Source organism: Ochotona princeps, chromosome 24, assembly GCF_030435755.1.
Source record: "Ochotona princeps isolate mOchPri1 chromosome 24, mOchPri1.hap1, whole genome shotgun sequence".
NCBI lineage: Eukaryota > Metazoa > Chordata > Mammalia > Lagomorpha > Ochotonidae > Ochotona > Ochotona princeps.
Genome location: NC_080855.1, coordinates 15,759,990 through 15,778,087, shown reverse-complemented (window position 1 = coordinate 15,778,087; position 18,098 = coordinate 15,759,990). Strand labels below are relative to the sequence as shown.

The window sequence follows — 18,098 nt, the reverse complement described above, 5'->3', positions numbered from 1 at the left end:
AATTGGGCTTAATACAATGGTAGCAGCAGAGAACTTTGGCAAGATGGAAACTCAGACTGAAATTTGAGGAATTAAGGATTTGAGAACACAAGGGATTGCTAAAGCCATATCTCTTGCCTCAAGTTTCCATCATTTTAAAAAAGATGTGGGTGTGGGCATTGGATGCAAAAGTTATGGCACCCCTTGGGATGAGCGCATTCCACATCAGAGTGCCTGGGTTCAAATCCTGTCTTCACCTCCAAATCTAACTTCATTGCAACTTCACACCTTGGGGGCAGTATGTGATGACTTAAGCAGTTGGCTCCCTAGCACCCGTGTAAGAGACCTGGATTACACTCCTGACCCCTGGCATTGGCCTGGCCCAGCTCCAACGTCGGTGGGCATTTAGGAAGTGAACCGGTAGATGGAAGATCTCCCACTCTGCATGTCTCTCCGTGTGTCTCTGCCTTTAAACTAAAAACAGTCCTCTTCTGCCACTCCCCATAATGCTGGCATATCACGCCCGAAACACACACTCTCCTAGACAGATGGTTCTATCTCACCCCCAGGCATTACTGAGTTGACAAATAGAAATTGTACATAATTCAGGTACACAATGTGATGATTTGATACACATTGTAAATTATTATCACAATCAATTGAACACTTCAGCACTATATGTAATTAACTTTGTGTGCGTGCTATTGCCAGAACACTTAAAATCAGTCTTTTAGCAAATTTTAGGTAGACAACATAGCATCAGTTCTAGGTACCATGCTGTACAATAGATCTAGAATTTTTCATGTTTCAACTGAAAGTTTCTGCCTTGAGTCAACGTATCACCATTTTCTCCAGCTCCCAGCCTCTGGAGACCATCATTTTACTTTCTGGTTGTACCTTTTAATGTTTTCATCTTCTACTATTAATAAGACCTTGTGATATGAATAATCTTGACAAGATTCATGGTAAGTGTTCATTACCACTGTTCATGATAAACTGATTTATCTTATTTACTTTAGAAAGAGAGAAGGGAGGGAGGGAAAGAGAGGGAAATCTCCTGTTTGTCTATATGCAAATGTCCATAACACCTAAGAGTAAACCAGCCTTAAGCCAGGACTGGGAACTCGGTTCAAGTCTCCCAGGTGGAGGGTAGAAACTCAACTACTGGAGCCATCACCAGCTGCCGCCCAGGCTCTGCATCATTAGGAAGCTAAAACTGAGAGCAGAGCAAGGATTTGAACCCAGGAATTCTGGTGTGGGATTCAGGCATCTCGTGCAGCATCTTTAGGGCTGCAGCAAACACTCAACCACATGTTATCTTTTTATAGCATGAAGCTTCCCTCATATATATATATGTTTTCCATGGCTTATTTCACTTCAGGAAAGCATCCTCAAGAAGCACCCAAGTGGTCACAAATGACAAGCTTTTAGGCAATGGATTTCAAGCCGAGGTCCGGAGAGCAGCACACACTTTCTTTGCTTTCTGTTTAAGGTCACCTCCTCCAGTTTTCTCATTAGCAGAGATGGGAGTGATGGAGGGATACAGGACACTTCATTTTGCAAAGGAATAAAGACAGTAATTAAGTTGCTGTTTCATCTTCTTTTCTGGGCTAACTAATCCCAATTATTTTTAACCTTTTCGCATGGGTCTCTTTTTTTCTGACCTTTTAAGGAATTTTCACTGCTCACCTACAGTCCTTATCTTGGGATTACATATTCCTCACAGTTTGCCAACGTTTTTCAAAGGTAATAATACAATGATCACTATTCCCCCTGCTCGAATAGCAGACTCCATACATTTTTTGAGAAATAGCTAATCACAACGATATGCCTTTTTTTCAGCTACATTTCTGCAATGACGTTCCCACTGGAAAACATCAGCTATGCACTCTGCTTGTGTAGCTTAGTGGTTTTCTCTACAAAATAAAATGATTAAGATTTGTGGAGCTAGCTAGTGGGGCCCTTCCAAGGATATACGAGTTTGCCAGGTAAGCGATAACAAACAGGTGGACAATCTTAGTTCCTGGAAATAAAAACATTGCATTGAGGAGCAGTGAGTCGATCTCCCCTGTACACCATCTATGTCCCCAGTGCATACTTAAATCTCTTCACATTCTCCCCAAATCCTTGAAAATGGCAGACGCCATCAGCATTTTCTAGGCGAAGAAAGGAAGGGTCAACAAGATGAATGCCTTGCAGAAATATTCCAATTTATTCAAAAGTGTTATTTGCCCAGAGTTGTCTTGGACCTAAACCAACACATACCACGTTCAGTGCTTTGATTGTTCTTATTCTGCTCACTGCTAGAACCATGGAACTACTCTCCTACATGTCAGAAATCCCTGTGAAGCTGATCTTAGCAGGAACTGCAGAAATTCTAGTCTTGCCAAGGAGGCAAGAGTTCACAGGAAGCACACCGACATCTATTGGGTTTTCTCCACTGTGTCACAGTGGTCCACTCTTTGATGGCCCGTGAAGCCATCTATAAGAAGCGTAACCACATGGGCCTGGCTTGGCATGTTACATAATTAAGAATAATCCTTATCTCTTCTTCCCAGGCTGGAGCAGAGGGGAGCCTCTTCGTGTCCATCTTCCTGGAGCTATATCATCTATGGTAACCATGGCAAATAGCCCTTCCAGATGTTTTCATACTTTTTCTTTTCTTGGAGGGGGGAAACCTAAAAAATCTCTTTTGAGAACCACAGATATCTACTTTTTTTCAGACCAATGGGAATCTAGGTTTCCATCAGTGTCATAAAAGGTTTTAAGCAAGGAGGATATGAGGGATTAGAGTGGATGTCCTGAAGCAATTAACTACACAAATGGAAGAGACAAAAAAGCCAATCTTTATGAAATACAAGGTCAATGTGTTTAAATGTGACTGTGGAAAGTCAAGCAGGAATGGGAGATGGGAGACAATTCTAAAACTTACTTGAATCGTCTCTATTTCTTTTCTAAAAACTAAAATGTACATTTTTATACTTTTAACTCATATTTAAGAAAACTGTCAATTGTATGCTTCCATGTCAAATTTACATTTTAATGTAGCACGTACATGAGCACATGGGTGTGACCAGCTCCCAGCCTGGGCGTGGCACAGCCTTGGCCACTCTTTTCCCATTGCATTGCTTTCCTCTTCCCACACGACCCTTGGGAGGAACAACTGTTTTCTGTCGTGCAACGCGACAGGTAGTGGGGAGAGGTATGCGGTCCAAGTGGGGTGAGCAGGGAAGGCCCTACAGCTCTAACCCCTGTCTGCATCGGAACACTGCCAGGCACCTTCCTTACCCTCTCCTCTTGGGCACAAGAAGGTAGGGCTTTCCTTAGAGGAGCAAGGGCTTGCAGGCTGATAACTGGGTGACCCCTAAGCAACTGTGGACCATTTGTGACTACCCACAACAGGTTTTAAAAATCTGCCATTTTGCTTTGAACCCTCAGAGGCTGCGGGGTGGGGGTAGGGGCATGGGGAGAAGGGGCGCTTCCCTTCCTTTTGCCTAATGCTATGTTGTTTGTTGTTTGCCTTTGCTGTGTGGGGCCCGGCTCTCCTTTTCAACCACTGCAGATTCCTCCAGGGGAGAGAGAGTCTCTTTGAAGTCTAACCGCTCCTGCCAGACAGTCTCTCCCTCCCGAGTCCAGTTGTCTCACCTGCTCCAAACACGGGTGCATCATCCTCTGGGGCCATGAAGAGTGCACAGTAGTAGAAGTTTTACCACACAGACAAAAATGACAAAAAAAATCTTACATTCCTCGAAGCTGGTGTTTTGGTAATTAGAGTCGTGAATCCAGAAAACAGGGGAGAAACTACGTTTCAAAAAGAACAGGGCTCAAATCTTGCCACAGAGCACATTTCCTCCTAAAGGGAAATTATGATTAAGCCCAGAAGGGGCTTCTGTTCCTAGTGTGATCAGCCAAGAACCCCACTCTTCTGTTATTTGGTAATCAGAAGACTGGCTAAAGCTAAAGCTCCCCAAAGTTCACTAAGTCAAGTTTGCTAAATACCCGGATCACCAGTCTCCCCTCATCATTCATTCATTCATTCATTCATTCATTCTTTCCCTATTGGGTTGGGAACTGTGAAGCACCTCTTATTCCCAGAAATAGCTCAAGTAACACAGAAATGCCACCACACTGATGAACAACGGGCAACAAGAGGCCAAAAGTCAAGCCCTGCAGGTGGGCAAGAACCAAAGACAGGAAGGCCAACTCTCCCTGCCTGCTCTGCTAAGCTGCCACCTCCAGGAATCCACCCTGCATCGCAAGGGGGTCCTGCACTTCTCGAGCTCTTACCCAGCATCTTGTTTTTTCACTTATTTCCTTTTGTGTTCCTTCTATCATTGTTACCCTGGAGACCATGAAACACCTTGGTAAGAGCATGTTATTTAGAGCCAGATGGAGATGTGAGTCCCAGCTTCAAACTCATGTATTTTAATCTCTGTGTACCTCAGTTCTTTTCAACTGTGAAAAAGGTGAACATGGGGGCAATAGTGATAGAGCACTAACAGCTTTTTCCTAAATAACACAGGCATATGAGCCTGTTCCACTGTCACTGCCACCATGGGAACACTGTTTCAGGCTTCACAATGTCCAGAGGCTGGGGAGCCCTCTGAACACCACAGAGCCAGCTGATTGGTGGAGCTGGAGCTTAAATTGAGGTTAATGTTCCTGTGTTCATAATCTTATCACTCTGCATGGTAGGTAGGGTTAAATGAGAACTATTTTTTAATCCTTAAATTGTTTGAAATTTTAATTACCTTTCCCCCACTACTTTGTTTATCACATCTTGGAACAAAGCCCATGTCAATATTCACCTTCCTACACTTGTGCTCTACACAAGGCAGGTCCATAGGACTTTTATTGGATTGAATTAAAGTCTTTTCAGAACCCAGCGCAGCAACCTACTGACTAAATCCTTGCCTTGCACATGCCTGAATCCCATATGGGCACCGGTTCGTATCCTGGCTGCTCCACTTCCTATCCAGCTCCCTACTTGTGGTCTGGGAAAGTGGTTGAGGACGGCTCAAAGCTTTGGGACACTGCACTTGTGTGGGAGTCCCAGGAAGCAGCTCCTGGCTCCTGGCTTTGGATTGGTTCAACTCTGGTCATTGTGGCCACTTAGGGAGTAACCAACAGACAAAAAATCTCTCTGTCTCTCCTTTTGTCTGTAAATCTGACTTTCCAATGAAAATAAACAAAACTTTTAAAAAAAAGAACATTAAAAAAATTTTTCAAAAAAAAAAAAAAAAGAATGAAAACAAACCAACAAGAATTGAATAGCTCTACCATGTTAAATTTCAGTTCTGGCCATTTTGGTGAATAACTTGATGTTTCCCTTGACCATAGAACCCTGTGTGAAATGCAAATTCTTGCACATTTCAGAATGTTACCCACCGTTTCAATCATTTCACAGTTCATCAGCCCCCAATCTCCTTCTTCCTCTGCTAACCCCTCATCATTAGCCACTCTTAGAAAGTAATTCTCACCTTCCATTCCTGATTCGCATCTTCTGTTTATTGGCAATCTTGCAAATAGTCACCTGCCTACTGGCTTGGGGGAACAGGCACTTATACCAGGAAGCTGAAAGAGAAAACAGGCGGTCTGCATGCTCTAAACGTGGAAGTGTATGGGAAGTAGGAACGAAGATGGGCTGACGGGATTTCTTTTCAATTATTTGTGCAACTTTTCATTTTTCAGAAACTATAGGACAAAAAAATGAATGATGTAAGACAAGACTATGCACATCATGAAGAAAAGTTATGGTTATTTGCTATATGAATTGAGTATGTATTTCCTCACAAGTCTCATTTCCCAATAGATCTTCATCAATGAACACATCACTTAAAGATTGGAAACTAAGTCAGTCTTGAGCCTTTGACAATTGACTCTCAGTGCAAAACAAAATCATATGGTCCACAAAATGGGCTATTAAACATTACATTGCAAACAAACAAACAAACCAGTGGACCAACTGTTTGTGTTGTCTCCTCTTTCTTGCTTCAAGCTGTTGTTTTGATGTTGGTTATTCAGCCTGATTAGATCTTGACAAGAGAAAGTTGTATGCTGGAAAATATAACCAAGAAAATGAGAACTGGTCCTCCACAGTGTAAAGGATGGAGTGCCTAATGGTAGACTGTGGTGCACATAGAAGATATGGTAGCCCATTTGGGCTACAGAAGACATCTGGTATCATGGCAAAGAATGGAGAACAGAACATATGGACAACTACCCCAGTCAAAGGATGACAGCAAATATCTGGGTGAATGGAGACTGTAAGGTCAACTGTGTCAGCCAATGGACATTAGAAGGGATTCTTCATCTGTCGATCAGTGAGATCGACAGCATTTCAGAACTGTCGCTTCCACCTGGGCAGAACCCTTGGAGTGTGCACCACATTGTGCCCCTGGGTTGATATCAGGTGGCCATTCCTCATCTGCGGGCAATAGGAGGGTTGGGAGGCTGGGTATAACTTCTCCTCTTATCTTCCCCATCACTCCAGAAAAGGGAAGAAGAAATAGAATTTGGAAACAATGATCACACTCACTTCTCCCTTGATCTTTCTCACCCTGGTGAACTACGTATACTTCACCTAAAACGAGAAAAAATTAAGAAAGTGAGTTTGGGGGTGCGGAGCAGGGTGGGTCTGGTACAATAGCTAAGCCTGCTAATCCTCTGTCTTACAATGTCAGCATCTCATATGGGCCCCAGTTTGTGTCCCAGCTGCTCCACTTCCCATCCAGCTCCCTCCTTATAGCCTGGGAAAGCAGTGGAGAATTGCCCAAATTCTTGGAACCCTGCACCTGTGTGGGAAACCCGGAAGGGGTTCTTGGCTTCTGTTTTCAGATCAAATCAGTTGACTCAGTTGAATAAGATGAACTCTCTACCATTGTCCCTGCCTACAATGTTAGGATACATTTAATGATTAGAATTATGGATTTATGATTGTTTTTGAAGTACTCTACTGCTCAATAATACAGGGCAAATCAGTGGGGTGAGGGTCTTGAGAAGGGAAGAGAGGAACTCCTAGAGCCTAAGGGGACTGTATCATAAAATAAATTTTTGGAAGAGAGAGAGAAAAGGAGAGGAAAAAAGATGTGTTCCATCTGCTGGCTCATCCCTTGAATGCCCACAACATCCAGGGACGGGCCAGACTAGAGCCAAGAGCTGGAGATTCAAGTCGTGTCTCTCATGTGGCTGGCAGTATTGAGCCATTACCTGCTGAAGTCAGGAGCAAAGCCGGGATTGAATTCAAACTCTCCTACAGGGGAGATACTGGTCCCCCCCACCCGGGGCATCTTAACACTTGCGAGCTTTTAATTATTTTATTTTATTTTCACATATTTAGTTGAAAGAGGGAGAGAAAGAGAATGACATCTTCCATGTACTGGTTCACCCCCTTGATAGTCTTAATAGCCGGAGCTGGGCCAAGCCAATCCAGGTCTGCTGTGTGAATGGCGGGGACCCAAGCGCGTGAGCCATCTTAAGACTGCTGCCTTTTTTAGGACATTATCAGAGAGTTTAATCAGAAATGCAGCAAGCTGGACTCAGACCAGTATTCATATGGGATGCCAGCATTACAGGCGGCAGCTTTACCTACTATGTCACAGTGCCAGTCCCAGATGCAAGTTTTTTGAAGCATCATTTAAAAAAAAAAAAAAAAAGGTTTATTTGTTTTTTATTGGAAAGTCAGATTCACAGAGAGAAGGAAAGACAGAGTGAAAGATCTTCCATCTACTGGCTTGCTCTCCAAGTAGCCATAACAGCCAGAGCAGAGCAGATCCAAAACCAGGACCTAGGAGTTCTTCTGGGTCTCCCACGTGGGTGCAGGGTCCCAAGGCTTTGGCCCGTTCTCGACTGCCCTCCCAGGATACAAGCAGGGAGCTGGAAGGGAAGTGGAGCAGCCGAATACGAATCGATGTCCACATGGGATCTTGGCACATGCAAGGCGAGGACTTTAGCCACTAGGCTATTGCACCAGGCCCAAAACATGTTTTTTTTTTTTTAAAGGACGTATTTATTTTTTATTTGAAAGGCAGATTCACAGAAAGACATAGAGAAAGAGAGATCTTCCATCTGCTGGTTAATTCCCCAAATGGTCGCAATGGCCAGAGCTGAGCCTATTGGAAGCCAGGAGCCTCACCAGGGTCTCCCACGTGGGTGCAGGATCCCAAGGCCTTGGGTCATTCTCTGCTGCTTTCCCAGGCCACAAGCAGGGAGCTGGATGGGAAGAAGAGCAGCTCAGACACCAACACGTGCCCCTATGTAATTGGCCCAAAATAACACAAGAGGGTGATGGAATGAATCCAGGCTCTTACAGTGCCAGAGCGCCACCATTATCTGGGGGGCGGGCTGCCAGTTTTATCACAATTATCAGCATTGAAGACTGGAGATGGCCAACATCATCTTTTAACTGAGAAAAAGCTTCATATCAAAGAAGTGGGATGCACAGAAGCTCAATAAGAGAACAATGTGAAACTCCCATCCAAGATTGCATCTGGCTGGGTCTCCACGTTCCAAGAAGGGAAGAAAATGTTTTTGTCAAAAGAAATGTGATGTAATTATCACAAGTACATGGAATCAACTGTCTAAATAGTGAAGCACAACCCACAGTCGTCTCTACATCTGATAAATGAAGTGCCCGGCTTGCCAAACCTTCTACTGTGTTTACACAATGTAAGAGCCTGAAACTATGGGACCCCAGAGGGACCAGGCCCGCACACCCCGCCCCCGTCATCCTCTCCTGATGTGTTTCTGCAGCCTGTGTCCTTTATCATATAAAATCAAAATGAGCATTTGAGCATTTGATGAGAAACCACCCCTTGATAATGGGTGATTTCCTAGCATGGTACACGTGGCAAGGTCCGAAATAAGCCTGAGGCAGCTGCTGTTGTCATCCAGCAAGTAGCGTTCGAGGATCTTGGTAAATGACCTGCAATACTTGGGACATCTATAGCAGTACAAAATCATCCAGCCCCAAATGTCGCTGGTACTGAGGCTGGCAAACTCCGAGTCAGACTGCTAGCCCATGTGTCTTCATTCTGCTTTCCCTTCTCATCTTTCCCCTATTTCTATTCTCTATCTTCCCATTTATTTCTCCTTTCTCATTGTCTCATTCTTCCCCTTCTAGCTAATCCTCTCTGCTAACCAGCTGCCTTTGAAGACAGATGAAATAAAATGACTTTCTTTTCTGAGTACATGCTGCATCCCCAAACCCAAATGTTCAAGTTGCCAGAGGCAAACATCATGTTGGCATTGAAGGCGGCAGGACCTGTTCAAGTGGAGAGATCTGTAAACATTTCTTCCTCTGAGCTTTGGGCCTGCCAGAGTTTGTGAACCATCACACTACAGAAAGGTAATACTACATTTGTTCCTAAGTAGATAAGAATCCAACTATTGTAGAAACTCAATGTTCTCCAGTTCTAAGTTGCTGTTTCCTGCATCAGTCTGGCACATTATCTCAAATGGCCATCATTCAATTACTCAGGACTATATTACCTGGCCATAACAAACAACAGAGACAATGGGATTTCAACTATAAACTTCCTTTATTACTGTTCTGGTGGCTGAACATGTGGAATCATGGTGTCAGTGGTATCTATGAGGTTGACTTGCTGACTTGGAACCAGATGCCTTTTGTCTACCTATGACTTCACAGGATGTTTCTTCTGGACCTTTGCCCTAATCTCTCCTTTTGTTTTAAAAGAAATTATTTTTTACTGGAAAGGCATACTTTAGAGAGAGAAGAAAGATCTATCTGCTAGCTAATTCTTGAAATGGACACGATAGCTGGAGCTGAGCCCATCTGGGTCTTCTACACAGGTGCAGAGTCCCAAGGCCTTGGGCCATCCTCCGCTGCTTTTCCAGATCATAAGAAGGGAGCTGGATGGGAAATGGAACAGCCGGGACATGATTCAGGGCCCATATGGAATGCTGGTGCTTGCAGGCAGAGAATTAGCCAATTCAGTCACCGCACCATTCCTACTCTCTCCTTTTATAAGGATTCTAGTCATATTAGATATTAGAACCTACATGAATGGCTTCTTTTATCTGAAATCACTTCCTAAATATCTTCTCCAACTACATAGGTACATATTTTTAAATCCAAACTTCCTGCTCATACCAACCTTACTTGGAAATAGGATCTTTGCAGATATAGTCAGTATGACATGATTCTGGTATAGGATAAGCCCCTAATCTAACATGACTAGCATCTCTGTTAGGGCTGGAGGGGATTTGAACATGGAGATAAACACGCAAAGATTGAAGATGATGATACAGCAGAAGCCTCCGGATATTGCTAGCAAAGCACCAAGAGCTAGGAAGAGTAGCATCAAATGGATTGTCCTTTGCATCCGTCTGAAAGAATCAACTCTACTGGCACCTTGAACTTGGACTTCTAGCATCTCAAATTGTTTTATGACAAATGTATGTATCTTAAATCACCCAGTTGGTGATATTTTGTAATGACAATCTTAGCAAACTACTGCAGATCCTCTCCTCTACATTCCCATACCTGGCTAAAATTAATGCCCTCGCTGTTTCTCATCTGGTCTGCTTCAATCAATTTTGGGTACCATTGCCATTGCGAGAACTAATGTCTTCCCCTTCCATACAGGCTGTACCCGTTTGCCTAGTGACAGTTATAAAATTCACGCCTCATCTTGTAAGGAATGTTCACCATCATCCTTGGGGTGTGTTCCATGATGCCCAGTGCACAAGTCCAGGACCCTGCAACATCAATGAAATAAATTCTCTTTCCTGACCCTCATCTATAACTTGTAAGATTCCCTAAGTTTTTTCTGAGATATCACAAGTCATTTAGGTATGAGATGGAGTGACCCAGGCCAAGGGGTTATGCACCAGGGCTTTTTCTAGCCTTTTCAGGTTGGCATATCAGCAGAGTACCCAGAGCAATATTCTGTCCATTTTGGTGTGAGAAATCCCAATTGTTTTGTGCTCACTGACAATCCAGCCCTCATCAAATTTTGGTCTCTATTGATAAAATTGAGCTATGGGATGCAGCTCAGCTCAAGTGTTTAATAACTGAATTTCTCTCCTATTTTTCTTGCTGATGATTCCCTGCACGAACAATCAACTTCATTATGCTGGGTTAGGAGGATGCTCTTCCACAGAAAATTACCCACATCAAATAAAAACAATTCCATATGGCAGTCCCATTCACTGCAAGATTAGTTAAGCCTTGACCACACAGTTTGTGCTAGCATTTCATCCGACTTACTGTCTTGGCTGTTTGCCAGCATGTTGGTGTTCTGTGTCCTGAGGGACAAATGCGATCTAGAAAACCTTTGCAGTCCCCCCTTTCCTTGGATGTCAAGCAGTTCTTTCCATTTTGTCTTCAGGGTAAACTCTAAATCTCACATACATTTATCTCGGAAATCATTTGATGTGCAACAAATATTTTTGAGGCACCTGTAATGTCCAAACACTTCATGGAATTCCAGAAACACAATGTTTCTGTTAAGGATGAGGTGTCTGGCTCCTCACTGAGTGCTTGTACGGTGGTTTCAGTTGTGGAGGAATCAGGCCCTGCATGTATCTCCTTTACAGGTAGGAGAATCTAATCTGTGCTCTATTGACAGGTGTCTATGATACAATGCCTTCTACCCCATTTCCTGCTGTGCCTCTCCTCCTGGTGGGTGTTCCTGCTTTGATCCACTTTGCCTCAAGTATTCTGACTCATCATACGCTCTTTAATCTCTATGCTTCCCCCCCTTTACTCTTTTTTTTTTAAAATTTTAGTGGAAAATCAAATATACAGTGAGGAAGATCTTCCATCCATTGATTCACTCCCCACGCAGCCACAATGGCCAGAGCTGTGCCAATCCGAAGTCAGGAGCCAGGATCCTCTTCCAGGACTCCTATGTGGGTGCAGAGTCCCAAGGCTTTGGGCCATCCTCAACTGCTTTCCCAGGCCACAAGCAGGGAGCTGGATGGGAAGTGGGGCCACGGGATTAGAACCAGTGCCTATATGGGATCCTGGTGTGTGCATGGAGAGGACTTTAGCCGCTAGGCTACTGCACCGGGCCCCCCCTTTACTCTTGACTTAAAATGCCCTTATTTACTAACATTCAATATTCAACATGTCCCCTACAAGGCTTTATTTTTTTTCTGCCTCAGGCTTTCCACCTCCCAATTACAATTATTCATTCCCTACAATTCTTTTGAGATGTATTATCTAAACTGTGGTTGCATATTAATTTATTCTGTATTATAATGTCATATTGACAATTCTGTATCAAGGAAGTTAAACTTTGACTCAGCCACTTAGGAGCTTTACTCACATAACCTTGGATATGTACTTTCACTTACCCTTCCTTTTTATGGTAAAAAGTATAATTACAAGTTTCTTTGAACAAATATCTAATTTCTTCCATTTAGCATTTTATTGTGTCTGATTATACAAAAATGACAGGTGGCATCTTTAGGTCAGACATTTAATTAGCAAGATGAGATACTTCTGAGTTCTCTTTTCCCTCTGCAATGCCAATCAAAAATATTTTAGATGTAAACCAGGATTGTTCAGAGAGAATATCCAAGAATGTTCCATAATGTCCTGATGTCCTGTCTCAAAACAATAAGATTCTTAGCTGACTCTACTAGACTTGTATTATGGACATAAAACGATTTACTATCTCATGCCTCCAAGTTTTGGGGTACCTTTTACTGCAGCAGAGTCTAGACCACCCTGACTAACCAAAGGGTGACCATGAGAGTGAGATACAATAGTACAAATAGTGATAATTGGCAGATGGAAAGTGTTCACTCACCATTAACTCCATTCATAAAGCCTGAACGAGCTCAGAGCGATACCAACTCTAGCTTATCCACATTTACCTGTGCAGTTTCAGGGTTATGAGCTGATGCAATCTGAACCGGTCTACAAATGAAGGAGCTTTGTCATCTATGTGGCACCTGCTTGAGCCTAACATGTTTTTCTGTCTGAAATAAGCCCTCTAGCCTGTCTTGAACTTCTTTACCAGGAACAATCAATAGAAATAGTTTAGTAAGTGCCCTTGGTTCTTAAGAGAATGTCAAAACTCTCCAGGGTTGCCCTTTATGAGACAGGCAACATCCCTCCATCACCCCAGGAGCGGAGGTAATGTGCATAACTGGTGGGTTCCAGGAATGCTCAGCCTCCTGAAGGCAGAGATGCCTTGGATTCAGGCGCAGAGGAGCTTGTTTTGGAGTCAGCAGGAACTGCATTCAGAACTGACCTCACCATTTTCCGGCTCTGTAAACCCAGGGCAACTGATTAGCCTCTGGACACTATAGTTTTCTATGCATAAAACAGGAAAAAAAAAAGAATGTCTATCTGATAGAATTGTGAGAATTAAATGAGATAACACATATAAAACACTTGGCAAAGTGCCTGGTGTGTAGTAAGCTCCCAATAAATGGTAGCTATTATTATTACAACAAGTTGCAGCTCAAACTACATTTTCTGCCAAATACGCTGCAGAACTCATTGAACTGTGAAGTTCCTATTATAACAGGAAAGGAAAAAAAAAGGAAGGAAAACAGAGATGGTCAGCACTGCCTTGGGGAAGAGACGACTCTTCCATGTTGGCTGCTTTCTGGCCATTCGTTTTCCCATAGCATGTCTGCCAGTGAGAGAAGTGCCATGAACCCGACCCTGAACAGTCTTTAGGCACTCCAGCTACCTCCGTAGGATCTGTAACACAAGCAATTGTAATTTGTTTGGGTCTTTTGGGCTGTTTTAAGAGTTGTTTTCTAGGGACAAACAAGTCACTCTCTCAAATTAATTTTTCCAAAATAACATGAAACCAAGAACGACAAAGTTCTGTAGGAGAGGAAAAAGACAATATATCTATGAGTGCTTTTGCATGACAGTGCTGACACTGAACTGTTGCATCTCAGAAAGGATGGCCTGAGGAGTCCAAACTACTTGTTATCTGGCCCCTCGACAGAAGTCTGTTGGGCCTTGATTTAAGGAGCAATTTTACCAGCAAGGAAGTTTTTCTTTTCTGATGGGATATGATGCAAAGAATTGAATGCAGCCAGCACTGAGAATGAGCGTGGAAGTAGGTGCATCTTTAGGATGGAAAACAGTCCCACCTGTTCCAACCAGGAGACCCAAGAAATCAAGCATCACTCAAGACATGGGGGAAGAGAGACACATTCATTTATGCATGTGGACTTGACTGGACTTAGCATCCCAAGGGCCAAGCTGTACTGGTGACGTTGGTGTTTTTTCAACTGGCATACTACAAGTGTGTAAGTCATGATTGCTAGGTGGTTTAAGGAGCCACATCCTTATCTTAAGCAAATTCTATTAGGCTTTGGCTGCTGGGTCTTGGAAGGATGCAAATTCTGCTAGGCTTAGGCTGCTGGGTCTTTGGTGTGGGAATAGGCGGGGCTGGGACTAGAGTTCGCTCACCATCCATGCTTATCCAGACCAATCTGGATAAAAATTTTTGATCACTTGTCATGCAGAAATAGACAATTCATACAGAAAAAAAATGAGCTATTTGAATATTAAATGAAAGGATTGGTTCCAGAAAGTAAAACTGAGCACTGACAGGAGTCATTGCTGTATTCCACTTTGAATCTGTACTGAACGCACATCGGAAGGATATAAAACAAATTTTAACTGTGGCTATCTTTAGGGATTCAGGTAGATTACAGGTGTTATTCTTTTGCTTTTTTTTTTCTTTTAAACTTGACTCATTTTTGTAATAAGCAAAAAATGAAGAAAACAATTTCCAGGTAAACATGAAACAGACGCTGGATGGCCAGAGGCTGGAGTCCTTCTGTAAAATAAATAGACAGCAATTGCACCCCCAACCTGGCAGATCAAAGCCTTCATTCTTCCCAAGAAAACATGCAGATACCTGACCGCCAGGAAGTGCGGCTGCTCCTCGGAGAAGGAGCCCAGAGCAATCTCATCTCTCATCATCGGCTCCTAAAACTTCGAGCTGAATCAAGTCCAGCCTTCCCATTTTAAGTGGAAGGACCTGCTTTCCAGAACTGTGCTATTTATTTAAGGCCAAGCAGGTGATTAACAATGAAGTTGGGGTACAAACCCCTGTTCTTTAACTTTGATTCCTCCCTGTACATCTATGCTGGCCCCAGGGTGGGACAGCTGCAGAAAGTATTGGAGTCTGATCTGCCAAAGCATTTGACTCATGGAGGGTGATCTGTGGGCCTCAGAGAGCCCACTCCCCTGTGGTCACAAAGGTACAAGAAGCTGCCCAGTCCTGGCTCTGCCAGTCCTGGTAGAGAATGAGAAGAACCAAAACACGTCCCCGTGGAGCATGGATCAGCACGTGGGCACGTCTGCTTGTCGCTAACACCTAGCTTTCTTCGTGCATCCTAGCAGCTGGACATTTCTTGTGGTGCCACTGGAAAGGATTTTCCCCAACAGGGCATCTGTTTATGGAGCTGCCTCCAAGGTGAAGTGGGAAATGCAGCTCATGAGAGGTTTATGAGGCTTTAAGCAAGAACTGAACAGAAAGGCTACAAGTAAGGGAAGAGAACTGTACTTGGTGTTATTGGTCATGTGTCAAAGTGTTTTTATTTGGTCCTTTTTTTCATGCAATAGCATGATATACAGTTTATTGAGTATTTATTGCATTCCAATTGATAAAGTTCATGTTGTAGTTTAGAGTGCAGGGAAAATATACTGGAATTATGCAAAGTGCAGCAAGTATGTGTTGTCAGTAGCAACCTAGAGAAGAAAGGGCAGTACTGCAGCTGGCCAGGAATGAGGAGTTCCGAGCAGGGATGAGGGGTTCCAGCCAGTTACGCGTTCCTGCTGGAGCAAAAGGGCCGAGGCTCAATTCCGAGCGCTCTCTGCTTCGTATTCACAGGTACCAGGTCAATCAGTGCTGAAGCCGACGTGGAGACGTACTTTCTCTATGGATGGTGTGTGTGAGGAGTTGGATCACTGCTTGCCCTGGAAGCAAAGGTTAGCCGCTGTGCTTGGAGCAGTTGTGGCAACCTCATCTCCTATGTGGGACCCATTGTGGATGAGGGGATTTCAGGGTGTGTCATTTATAGAATCTCAGTGTTCCTAAACATGGGCAGTCAGGAAATGCCCTGGCACATATGCTGGAGAAAAGGTGAGTACGTACTGAGGGCCGGGGCATGTCTACACATACACCAGGTTCTCTGTGAGACCACCACGCCTGCCTCTCACTTGGACCTCACCCTGTCGCACATGCCCCGAGCACTCCACTTTGTTCAGCAAGCACGTGCTCTCTCACACTTCTGTGCACTTGACATGGAGGTTTGCTTTGACAGGGGACATGTCTCCTGCCACCTGAAACCTCTCTATATTCACAAGCCTTCTGTGCCAAGAATAAGATTCTTCCAGTCTCAAACTAAAAGTCACTTCCTCAGGGAAGACACGTGTGGTTCTATCATCTCCCAAGCCTGGGTAAGACCTGTGAGAGCTTCTCTTCCCACCTAAATGTCTTCCTTCTGGGCTGCAAGTTCTGTACCGAGTGGCAGGTCATGTGTCAGCTGACAGTCCAAGCATCCAGGGGGCCTACAGTTGAATGAACAGCTTTTGTAATACATCTGATCCACAGTAGTGAATGCAGTGTAGATTTCAGTAGACATTCACAGAGCTAAACTCAATATCTAGACCAAAGCAAGGCGAGCTAGGGTTCTCTAGTCAAACCCCGTCTGCCACTTGATTCTATAAATAAGCTTACTGGAACACAGTCATGGCCATGCCACCACCTCGTATCCCTCTATTTACACCTTATTTGTGCCTGTCCTTCAGCTACAGTTGCAGAATTTTGAATAGTTGCAATGAAGACAACAACACAAGGCCAAAACATATCCATTCCCTAGCCAATCCCCAGTCTAATTCTTTTCAAGTTCAGGAAGGGATTATAAGTAATCACTACTTTATAATTTCTCCTCTATTTTTCTTTTCTCAATCCCCCCTTTATAAACACAACTAATCCTCCCAAGGAAACCCAGACCACAGCGATTACTAAAAATGGTCAAGTCTTCAAAATGTTTAGGAAAAAATAATTCTGTCTTGGGCCAAAAGTCATTCGAAATGTTTCCAGTTTTGAAATTCATTCCATTTACTGCCTAATTGAATTGTACCAACTTTCAAAGCAAAGATTGAATTTACCCTCTTCCAGAAGGCCCACTGTTCCTCCTCGCCCTCAGAATGTCTTCCTTCTTGGAGGTTATTACTATAAAACTTAATGAGTGAGCCATTTATCCAGGACTCCCTGGAGACAGCGCTTATGTTGTCTTATGTCATTATTTAATATATATTAATTTTATCTTCCCAATTAGATGCTAAACCCCTGGGGATGAGGTCATTAAGCACCAAGCTAGAATTAAAAATGTTATAAAATGTAATTCACATCTTCATCAGCCAGTTTGTACAAATGAGCTAATAGGCTGAATATCCACATTTCACCAATTTTGCTTCAACTCCTTACAGGAAATTTCAGACCTCTCTGGAAATGTCCCAAGTCTGTCCTTTTATGCTCATTATCATCAGACTGGTGCCCAGGGCTAAGGTGCTTTGTGCAACATGTGTGTTCTCTCCTACCTGTGCAGGAGCTGGATGAGGGTGTCTCAGCAGGATGGTGCCAGGCATGTGCTATCTTTTCTGTTCCCAGGGTGAAGCTGTTCTTGGCCATTTTAACAGTTCCAGAGACGAGTCATAGAGCTGCAAATTTATGCAGAGGGTGAGTAAAGCACACCACCTGCGTGCTGCTTTCCCATCTGGGCCCCCAAAATCTTTGCTTGGCCCACACCACCAGAGCTCCTATAGTTCTTGCTTTCTCCATGGATTTGGCTGGGGAAGGGTTTTAGAGTTGAGTATCGTGAAACCACCATATTGTGAGAAAGTTCATGAGGTCACATGGAGGGAAGGCAGAATGCTCCAACCATCCAGGCCCCAGGCTCATGGATGAAGAGCTTTTGGAAATTCTAGTTTGAGTAAGTGACAAACTCCGAACCCTGCAGCCTGGTCAGGCAATCCCTAACAGCCCCAGCCATTCATTGCCACAGACTTGGTGGAACACAGAAATGAGTGGAAGGACCTGCTATTCTTCCATGTGCTTCCAAACTCCTGATCCACAGAATCATGAGAATATTAAAATTCA

General features: G+C 43.7%; 1 long non-coding RNA gene across 3 annotated transcripts; it reads left to right on the top strand.

Annotated features, from left to right (window-relative positions):
• The first annotated feature begins 831 nt into the window (after positions 1–831).
• LOC131483238 (uncharacterized) lies at positions 832–17,880 on the top strand. Of its 3 annotated transcripts, XR_009247582.1 has the most exons (4): positions 832–944; positions 9,101–9,325; positions 15,825–15,922; positions 17,610–17,880. It is a non-coding gene; the product is annotated as an uncharacterized LOC131483238 (long non-coding RNA). The 3 variants fall into 3 exon arrangements; XR_009247581.1 differs by lacking the exon at positions 17,610–17,880 and having other exon boundaries at positions 15,825–16,697; XR_009247580.1 differs by lacking the exons at positions 15,825–15,922; positions 17,610–17,880 and adding an exon at positions 10,194–10,570.
• Positions 17,881–18,098: the final 218 nt, after the last annotated feature.